Source organism: Ursus americanus, chromosome 21, assembly GCF_024610735.1.
Source record: "Ursus americanus isolate L20-20 chromosome 21, mUrsAme1.1.p, whole genome shotgun sequence".
Classification (NCBI taxonomy): Eukaryota; Metazoa; Chordata; class Mammalia; order Carnivora; family Ursidae; genus Ursus; species Ursus americanus.
The window spans coordinates 55,245,937-55,256,372 of NC_142147.1; the positions used below are offsets into that span (position 1 = coordinate 55,245,937).

A 10,436-nucleotide genomic window follows, 5' to 3' on the forward strand; every position below is an offset into this window, starting at 1 on the left:
AGGTTAGCAGACTTCCTGAGGGAAATATTCTGAGTCATTTCCAATGGTTTCAGGAATTTCTGGAGGTCATGCTTGAGATCTGGGATGGCAAATATGTTCCAGCTTCTTTGTCAAGACGAATCGATTCCTACTGGCTGCATGGAGCATGGTGTTGGGAAGGATTTTGAATATGTATCTGCTCAGTGGGAAAGGATGTCCCCGTTGATCGGGTTGATTGGTGCTGTCTGTCGTTCTGATCAATTGGTGCTGTCTGTCTTGCCTGCAGAAAGGGCTGTTTGGGTGCAAGTGCTGGACCTTTGCTGGACATTTGCTCATTTTGTCCCGAACTTAACAACCTCATTCCCTAAAGTTTATGTTCTTTTTTAAAAAGAACCAAGTTTTTTTTTTTTTTGGTTGTTGTTTTGTCTTTTTACATTTTGAAAATGGAATGGGATCTTAAAGATTTATCTTTAAAAAAAATGCTGTGAAAAGTCAGTCTTACTTCGGACCTCTTGACATCCAGAAGTCCCCCTAGCCCTGAGGTATTATCATCATACCACATGCAATTTCAAAACCTATTTGCATACTGAAGTGTATACACACGTGTTTCAATCCACACACAGGTGAGTATGTAGCTCATACACGTTTATCGGACACAGCATTTATCATCGTATACACACAACTGCACCTGGCCGTGTTTTATGACAGTGTTTCGTGTCAGTTATATAACTCTACCTTATTGTTTTTCAAGGATGCTTAATAACGACAGTTTGCATAAATTAATTGCATAATTTATCGACTGCTTCCCATGTGCCAGCCACTTTGCATTCAATAACCCAGGGAAGCTGGTGCTTTTCTTTTCATCCCCATTTTATAAAGGAGATCCTGGAGGTGCAGAGAGGTAAATTAACCTTTTCCTGGTCACACAGCTCGTAAGTGGTCAAGCTAAGAGTCGAATCCTGGGGGGTCTCCTGAACTGACCGCACTTAACCACGAAGCTGTATGCCTCCGAGTACACTGAAGCCGCGTAGTTCCTTCTAGTCACCTGTCATTGTTTTGTTTATTTTAAGAAGGCTCCGGCTTGAACTCAAGACCCTGAGATTGAGAGTCGCACGCTCTACGGACTGAGACAACCAGGTACCCCATCTATCATCATTCTTATACTGTGTTACCCAGTCAGTTAATTCACAGAATAATACCACATATGTTAGTGGTCCTCGAAGTGTGGCCCCGGGACCCTGGGGCATCCTTGAGACCTGGTGACAGGGTCCACGAGGTCAAAACCACTTTGACAAGAATCCTAAGCTATGGTTTGCCTTTTTCACTTTCAGTCTGTCATGAATGTGTAGGGTCCAGAGTCTTTCTGTGGCTTCACAACGGGTGGGACCACAATAGAGTGAATGCAGAAGCAGATATGAGAACCCCACTTCCTTCCAGTAGCCCAAACATTGAGTAGATTCTCAAAAATATAAGCCAACACCACTATGTTTGGGAAAATACAATATTTTTCGCTAAAATAAGTTGTCTATGTAAACAGCCAGTGAGTTTATGATTTTACTGAAGTTAATACAGATTGTTATGTCTCTTCTGTTTGAATTTTGAATATGTTACATGTCAATAGACACAGCCCACAGAAACAAATGCTTTTGGGGTCCCCTGCAATTTTTAAGCATATAGAGGGGTCCCGAGACCAAATGTGCTAAGCATTGCTGCTGTTTGTCGTGGAGGCGAAGCACGTCAGATACAGAGACTCACCTCATTTCTTTCCACGGCTGTGTGTGTGTGTGTGTGTGTGTGTCCCTTGAATGGAGGTAACTTATTTTAGCAACAAACTCATTTTTATTATAAGTTTAATACCTAGTCATGAATTTCAAATTTAAGCAGCAGAGAAGGACAGAAAGAAAAAAGTGCCTTTCATCTTCTCACGGATGCCAACCCCAGCCTCATTTCCCGAAGGGAATGATTGCTATCACTTCTGATTATGCCCCTGGGGGGACATTTCTGGGTGTCACCGTTGGAGGGGTGCTGTTGGCCTCTGGTGGGTAGAGGCCAGGGATGCTATGGAATGCCCTGAAGCCCAGGATTATGCCCACTAGAAAGCACGATCGGGTCCAAGATGTGCTCAGCTTGAGGAAATCTGCCCTGGAGGACAGCTATGCATCCTCGTGCTTTCCCTTGCTTTTTTTTTTTTTTTTTTTATTGACCCAAATGAGATTTTGTTAAATCTGTCAATAGGCATGAGTCTTAACTCATATGGGGGTTAGGGGTCCCTTCAAGAACAGGAGAAAAGCTATTGACCTCCAGAAAAGAATACCCACATTCACAAAATTTCACAGACAATTTTCAGAGCTCCACAGACACCCCCAAACCCTGCCAGAATTCCTTGGATGTGTGACTTTGAATCATAGTCCCTGGACATCCCATCTGGCGTGAGATCACTACCCACACCCCCTCCCCATCCCCTCTAGACAAGAGGACAAAGTGCCCAGAGCACGAGAGTTAGGTTCTGGGGTCCCTTGGGAGGCAAGGAAAAGCAAGGACTGGAACCCAGGCCACCTGATTCCTCAGCGCTGGAATATTTCCACTTCACCCTAAATGAGGACATTTTAGAAACGCTGATCTTCTCTTCCTGGTACAGCGGGAAAACACGCCACCACCACTCTGTTCCTCTTGAGAAAACACAAAGGCCCCAGCTGTTGTTGACGAGATACACTCAAGCACCTGGGAGAATGCACACTCAGGATATGAGGCGGGAGAGGGGTTGGGCAGGGATGAGAGGCTGTAATTGGCTGCCAGAGGACCCTAGACTATGTATCCCTTGTCTTCCACTCCTTCCTCCGTCCATCTCTCCGTCCATCCGTTCAGCACCTGCGGACCGAGGCTTCCTATTTACCAAAACGGGGCACTGGGGGATAGCGAAGTGAACCAGCCCTGTGCCTGTCTCGAACAGCCCCCACTCTGCTGGGGGGACAGATGGACAGGCCAGTCACAATGCACGGTAGTCACCCTGCCCTAAGGAGGGCACGACAGGGCATGGGGAAAGGGCAGCTGTATCCTCTGATGCAGCCTTGGGGGGTCAGGGAAGGCTTCCCGGAGGAAGGAGCATTTCCGTGCAGACTTCAGGTGGGAGATGGAAGAAGATTCCAAGAGATGGAAGAGGTGGAAGGGGGTTCCAGGCAAGGGGGCCACACTCAGGAACCTCAGGAGTGTGAAGGAGCTGAGCAGAGTGGGGAAACCACCCCAGTCTGTGGAAGGCCACCATGGGAATGGCATAAGACAAGACTGGCGTTCTTGACGAAGGACACGGGTGAAGAGCTTCTATTTTCTCCTGAGGGCAATAGGGAGCCATAGGAGAATTTTGAGCAGAGGAGGGAAAAGTTCCGCTCTGAGTGTTAGAGAGTCTTTAGGGGCCGAGTGAAAATCGGGCTGGAGGGAGACCAGGGGCATTGGCTGGTGGGGCAGTCCAGACAAGAGCAGGACAGAGAGAAGGGGATGGATAGGAAAGGGATCCAGGAGGGAGAGGGGCCCGCACACAGGGACTGACTGGTTGTGGGAGTGAGGGAGAGGGAGATACGGAGAGGGGGCACTAAGGCACCATTGGCTGAGCTGCCCGTGTGACCTTCACGGTGCAATGTGACTTACAGAGTCTATTAGTTACGGGCTGCCACGTAACAAGTGACCACAAATGGCGTGGCTTCAAGCAACATGTGTTTATTACCTCATACCCTCCTTGGCTCAGGAAGCCAGTACAGTGCACGGCGTCCTCTGCTTGGGGTTTCCCACGGCTGCAATCAGGATGCCGGCTGGCCGCATCCTCTTCTGGAAGTTCGATAAGGGAGAAGCCCATCCCCAACCTCACTCAGGAGATAGAGATCACTTCCCTGGGATTGCAGGGCTGACGTTGTTCCCTTGTTCTTGCTAGCAGATGGCATCCTCAGCTCTTCACCACGTGGCCCTCTCTGTAACGGGACAGCAGGAGAATCGCTTGCTCTGAATCTCTGCCACTTCTGGACCCTTTGCAAAGAGATCACCTGATTAGGTAAGGCCCACCCAGGATCACTTCCCCTTGGATTAACTACAAGTCAGTTGATTAGGGACCTTAATTACATGTGCAAAATCCCTTCATCTTGCCATATAATGTAATCTACTCGTGAGAATGACACCTCACCCTATTACAAGCTTGCCCATACCCAAGGGGAGGCAATTCTACAGTGTATGTATGCCGGGGGGTGGGTGGGAATATTGGGGGTCATTTTAGAGTTCTGCTGACCACGTGGGATCAGGGGAAGTAAGGGTGGAGGACCTTCTCGAACCTAGGGGCTTAGCAAACTTATCTCTGATTCTACAGCCTCTAGACCTCTAGATCAAACCCATGGGAGACCTTGGGTAATGGGACATGAATTCATGAGCAAATATAGGAATGAGATCTGAAAGCGGCCTAACCTGTACCTTCTGTGACACCCCTTCTGAAGGGTCCTTCCATGAACTGAAGGGTTGATCCGTGGGTCTAACATTTCTATCTTACAAAACAAAGTCCAGAGATGTACCTCGTTTCTCAAAAGGATAAGCATAGGATCCAGAAATGCCACTTCTAGGTATATGCCCAAGAGATGTGAAAGCTATGTCTGGGGCGCCTGGCTGGCCCAGTTGGTAGAACACACGACTCTTGATCTCAGGGTTGTGAGTTTGAGCCCCACATTGGGTGTAGAGATTACTTTTAGAAAATAAAATCTTTGGGAGCGACTGAGTGGCTCAGTCAGTTAGGCGTCTGCTTTAGGCTCAGGTCATGGGCCCAGGGTCCTGGGATGGAGCCCCGCCTTGGACTCCCTGCTCAGCGGGAGGGAATCTGCTTCTCCCTCTCCCTCTGCCCCCCACACCCCCGTGCTTTCTCTCTCAAATAAATAAATACAATCTTAAAAAATAGTAATAAAAATAAATCCTTTAAAAAAATAAAATCTTTTAAAAACCCCCAAACATAGGCCCATGCAAAAACTCGAACATAGCTGTTCACAGCAGCATTACGTACAATAGCCAAAATGGGGAAATGACCCGAATACCCAATGGATAAGTAGGAGGTAACATAGCCATACAATGGGATGACATTCGTCCGTACAAGGAAAGGAAGTACTGATACATATTACAACATAGATGACCCTTGAAAACGTTGTGCTCAGTAAAAGGAGCTAGACACAAATAAACATACAGTATGAGTCCATTTCTATGGAATGGCCGGAATAGGCAAATCCACACAGATGGAAAGTCGGTTAGTGATTGCTTGGGGCTAGGACGGGCTGTGGGGGGCGGTGGGGGACGGCGACTGGCTAAGGGGTGTGTGGTCCCTCCTCAGACTAACGAGCATGCTCTGAAATGGACCTAAACTCGATAGTTGCCCTATTCTGTGATTATAGCTAAAAGCCACTGAGTGGTACACTTTCCATGGGTGAGGTACGGTATGCGGATTCTATCTCAACAAAGCTGCTGAAAAGAAACCAGATATATGCCCTCTGAAACAAGCAGTCACAACGTAAAGTCTATCACTTACTGCCACAAAATTAACCAATAGAACTAAGAATATTTGTAGGGGGAGGAAGGGAGGGAAAAGAGTGAGGTCGACAGGAGTTAAATCGTTATCTGTCAGAGGAAAAGAATCTGTAATGTATAAGGCTGACACATCCAGGAGGTAATTATCATTTAGGGATGGAAAGGCAAGTAAGAGAAGAAACAGCTAACAACGTTAAGGGGCTTTTCCAAAAAGGAGCAGGATTTGAGGTGGGACAGACTGAATTCTTTTTTATCATAACCCCTTGCCCCTGGCATGCGGTGGGTGAGGGCAGGGTGCTGGACATCCCACAGCGCGCAGCGTGGTCCCCACCACCGAGAATTACCCCGCAAGCGTCACTAGCTCCGAGGTTTAGAGACCCTGGCTTGCTTTATTGGCCTTGTGGTCGTTTTCACCCTTTGGAAGTTTCTGGTTTTGTTGTTTATTTTTAGCAGAGAAAACAGCACGGGCTCTAGGACCTGAAGCCTCGGCCCTGATTGCAACCACTTCCTACCTTGGGGATGTGCTTCCCTCTCTCAGTCTCAGTCTCCACATCTTTAAAATGGGGGCTAATAACAGAAGCTGGAAGACCGAGTCAATGCCCGCAGATGACTCCGAGTCTGTAATATTCGGCGCTCGACTGATACCGGTTACCATTACTGTTTGCAGCTGCGTCCCTCTCCCTGGCAAAAGAGCAGAGGCGGAACAAATAGTTCTCGAATGAATGAATTCCAGGCCCTGTCCCCTGAGGCTGGCGTTTCTTTGCTTCCAAACAAGGGGTGTCAGAATGCTTCTCTAAACTCCTTTCCCCGTGGGCCACGGTGAGAATTAAATAAACTGACCTTTAGAAACTCCAGTGGAAAGGAGAGATGCCGGGTACAGAAGGGTATGGCTCCTGCAGGGGGCGGGGATTGGATGTGTGGGGAATACAGGTTTTCTCTGTCTCTGCCAGTCCCCCAAGGGAGGAGCTGGCCCCAAAATGGCATGTTAAGTGGCTCTAAAGTTCACCTATTGCTGTCCGCCCGCCCCTGTCAAGCCCCACAAAGAGGCTGCTTCGTCTCCAACTCTGCCTTTTATTCCCTGAGCGATCTGGGTACATGGCGATACATCTCTGAGCCTCAGTTTGCTCATCTGTAATATGGGAACATCAGCGCCCACGTCGTCGCAAGGATTCTGTTAAGAATTCCACAAGACATCGAAGCATGCAAACTACCTAGCCCAAGTCTGTGGTCATGGCTAGCTTTCAGTTTTGGTTAGCATTTGCAGGAGGACGCAGGCTTGAAGTGACTGCCTATCTAGAGCAGCGAGTAAAGACCTTTTCTCCGTTCATTAGAGGCAGCTTTTGTTCCCATTACAACTGAGTCTAAAAAGGAGGGAATGTTTTGCCCAAGGTCACACGCTGGCTACAGGCATCTCTAAGATTTGAATTCAAAACCAAACTTTCTGACTCTCATCTCAGACTTTCTGCCTTGAGTTTTCCCACCCCCTGCCCACTGGCTAGTTCTGGAACTCCACAATCATTGTTCTGAAAACTTGCAGAGCTGTCCCGCCCTGCCTCAGGCAGATTTCTTGAAGACTTATTTCCACCAAGTTTCTCACCTCTTATTTGCCCCCTCGCTCCCATTCCCATCTTGGGGGACTCTAACTCCTGGAGTAAGGGGCGGCGGGTAGGGTGGGGGGGAGGTGAAATGTCAGTGAAACTAAGGGCTTGCTACCCTCTTAACTTGAATAGAAGAGAATTTCATTCTCAGGGGCTCTTTGCCCTTAGCAGTTGTGGGGGGTGGGAAGGCCCAGGGAGGTGGAGCTGTCCCTTGGATTTGGGGAAAGGGGACAGCTCCTGGGGTCCTTTTGGAAAGGCCCTCCCCTCATTTCCGGCGCTGCTGCCAGCCTTGGCTGGGCGCCTGGATCCTGTTGCTATGACGACAGGAAGAGGCGGTGGCGGCGGCAGGCGATGCTGTGGAGAGATGGAGGCTAGTGGGGGTGGGGTGGTGGCTTTGAAATGGGGATGGGGGTAGGGATCGGGGCGAGGGATGTGGTGGGGGAGGGGGCGCGGGTGTCCTCAATCTCTGACCTCCTTCATCCATCGGAGCCTGGCCCCTCTCCTGTTTTCCTTCAGCTTCCTTCTGATGCCTCCTCAGTGTCTCTCTGTGTCTCGTTCCCGGGGTCTCTCCCAGTCAGGCGCTCTCCACCTATCTCTCTGTTTGGGTCTCTCTCCCTCCTTCTGCACCTGCCTTTCCGTGTCCAGCCACCTTCTGCCACTCAGAGCCTTCTCCCCTAAATTTCTCTTATTATTTACTCTCGTGTCCGTTCTCTCTCTCTCTCCATCTTTTTCTCTCTCTAAAGCATCCTTGTCTCTAATAAGACCTTGCCCCCACCCCCCCATTTCTCTCTCCCTTTCTCCCTTTTCTCCCCCCCCCCCCCAGTCTCTGTCTGTCTCTCCCCATCTGTCTCTCCTCCCCCTCTCTGGATGACTCTGTCCCTGTCTCTTCTTTCCTTCTGTTACCCATTCTGACCCCCCCCATCCTCTCCCTTACCCCATCCCCCATCTGTCCCCCAGTCTCTTGGTTTCTTTCTTTGTATCTCTGTCTCTGTCCCCTTCTCTCTCTGGATATTTCTCTGTGTGTGTCTCTCTCTCCAACTTCCTTCTGCTACCAGCCGCTGCCTCCCCCAAATTTCTCCCTCCCCCATTTCTGTTTCACAGTCTCTGGGTTTCTCTCTTTCCGCTTCTCCTTGTCTCTCTCTGTCTCTCTCCCTCCCTCTCTGGGTCTCTCTCTCTCTTTTTCCTCAGCTTCGTTCTGCCACCCAGACCCTGCCCCCCAATCCTTTCCCTCCCCCCACCTCCTCTCCGTGGCTCCCCCATCTTCAGCGGCTCCCCTCCCCCTCCCTCCCTCCTCCCTCCCTCTCTCGTCCTCCAGCTCCGCACTTTACCCAGCGACACGAGAACCAAATTGTCTCCTCACCTTTTTTTTCATCCCGACCCCCACTCCCTTGGGGCCCGGGCTCAGAGCTGCCCCTCAGCCTCCCCTCCCACCTCCACACCCTCGTTCCCCATACGCCTCCTCATCTCCACCCCCCCAACCAGGTCGGACGCCTGGGTCCCTCGCTGCTGGGGGAGGGGGAGCAGTGAGAACTGGGAGCCACAAGGGTTTTTCTGGGGGGGTGCAGACAGGGGGGCTCATCGTCCCCTCCCCAGTGCATCGGAGAGTTGACCTATCGTTAACAGAGGTGAGACAGATCTTTTTATTAATCGGAGGTGGGTGGGTGTAGAAGGAAGGTTCTGTGACCCCCCCCCCCAATTCTGAAGGAAGGAGCCAGCCCCTTCAGAGGGAGAAGGGCTGGTGACCCCTCTCCTATCCGGAAGCTTTAGAATTGGGGGTCCCCTGCTCCCTCCACCTTTGCTGCCGCTGACAGATGGACTAAAGGAAGAGTCCCTAAAACCAAACAGATTGCCCCTCAAATAGACAAAATGAAAAAATCTTCAAATCTTTTTTTGATGGAGAATTTCCCTCACTTACCCCATTTCCATCCCCTGCTTATCTTGGGTTGTGGGGGGCCCAGCAGGGGAGGGGTACAGCTCGGGGTCATGGGCTCACCCCGGGGTGGAAACAGAGATTTGCTAGGACAGTGGAGGTGGTGGTGCTCGTCGTGAGGGGTACAGATGGAGGGGAAGAAGCCAGGAGATGAGGAGAGGAAACTCGGCATTTGTCTGGAGAGGAAAGAGGAAGGGGCCAGAACCGAGGACAGGGGCTGGGGGATGTCAGTGTCCAGTGGGCTGATGAATGGGGACCGGTAGGGGCTGTGTGTGGGCAGGCTAGTGGAGGTGGGGGAGGGAACACATGTGTGGGGCACTAGGCCCAGTTGCCATGGAGACACCCCCCATAGACAACCTTTTCAGCAGCCCCTCCTAGGAGCAGACCCAGGCAGGGCCAGCTGATGGAGGTGGAAAAGGCCAAGGTCACCCTGGTACTAGGACCCGGGGGGGGGGGGTTCTCCTGTTGGCTTCCAGGCTCTGAACTGTCACAGGGGGTTTGGGGAAGAAGCCTAGGAAACAGTGAGTGGTGGAAGCAGGTAAGGGTCGTGTGCCTCGAAGGAGGGTTGGGGTGGAGAAGGCAGGGCTGGGGGTGTGGTGGTGGGCATGCTATGGAAGTGGGAAATGAACAGACACGGGGGTTGCAGAGTGGGAAATTATTCCCAACTAAAAGAGTTTGTAGCCTCGTGGATGAAATTCTTCTGAGGGGCACTGTCTATGGGGGGCTCCCTTTACCTTTGGAAGAAAGTTGGCTGCAGAGCATGTCCGTGCACAGGTGGAAGAGTAAGGGGAGTTGAGGGGGTTCCCAAGAAGGCGAGTTGGTGGGGGCTTCTGAAGGGAATTCTCCTGAGTAGAGGAGATGTTGGTGGAGGAAGGGGATTCTTGGTGGTGTAAGAGAAGTCAGGTTAGGGGGAAGGAGGGAGGCTCTTGTAAGTTGAAGAGAGTGGGAGGTCCAAGTGAGTTGGGGAGATCTAGAGTTGGGGGGTTCATCGGTGTGATGAAGATAACAGGGAACCAAGGCTACAGTCAGGGGGTCTGGAGGCAGTGGAAGACGGTGGAAGGGCAGAGGAATGGGGCAGGGGGGATGCTGGGCAGAGTGGGGGGCTTTCCCTGGACAGCAGTGGGAGTTTGGGTCAAACATCGGGAGATTTCTGAATGGAGAGGAACTGGGGGTCTGGGGGAAGGGATTCCTGTGAGTAGCTCCTCCGTGGAGCTCATGGAGGAAATTTTTCTTAATGGAGGAGGAGAAAGTGATAGTTATGATGAGTTTGCCTAAGTTGTAGAGACAGTGGGGGCCAGATTCAGAAGACTTCTTTAAGCAAAGCGGAGGATGGGGGATTTTGCTTGAGTCCAAGATGTAGTAGGGGATTGGGGTTGGTCCAAGGGAGA

At 50.8% G+C, this 10,436-nt stretch overlaps 1 long non-coding RNA gene across 1 annotated transcript; it reads right to left on the bottom strand.

The window, feature by feature from the left end:
* Positions 1 to 3,685: 3,685 nt before the first annotated feature.
* Positions 3,686 to 7,709, bottom strand: LOC123787040 (uncharacterized). Its single transcript, XR_006778099.2, has 3 exons — positions 7,590 to 7,709; positions 6,033 to 6,201; positions 3,686 to 3,938 (listed from the first exon to the last, which is right to left on the bottom strand). It is a non-coding gene; the product is annotated as an uncharacterized LOC123787040 (long non-coding RNA).
* Between the last annotated feature and the right edge of the window lie 2,727 nt (positions 7,710 to 10,436).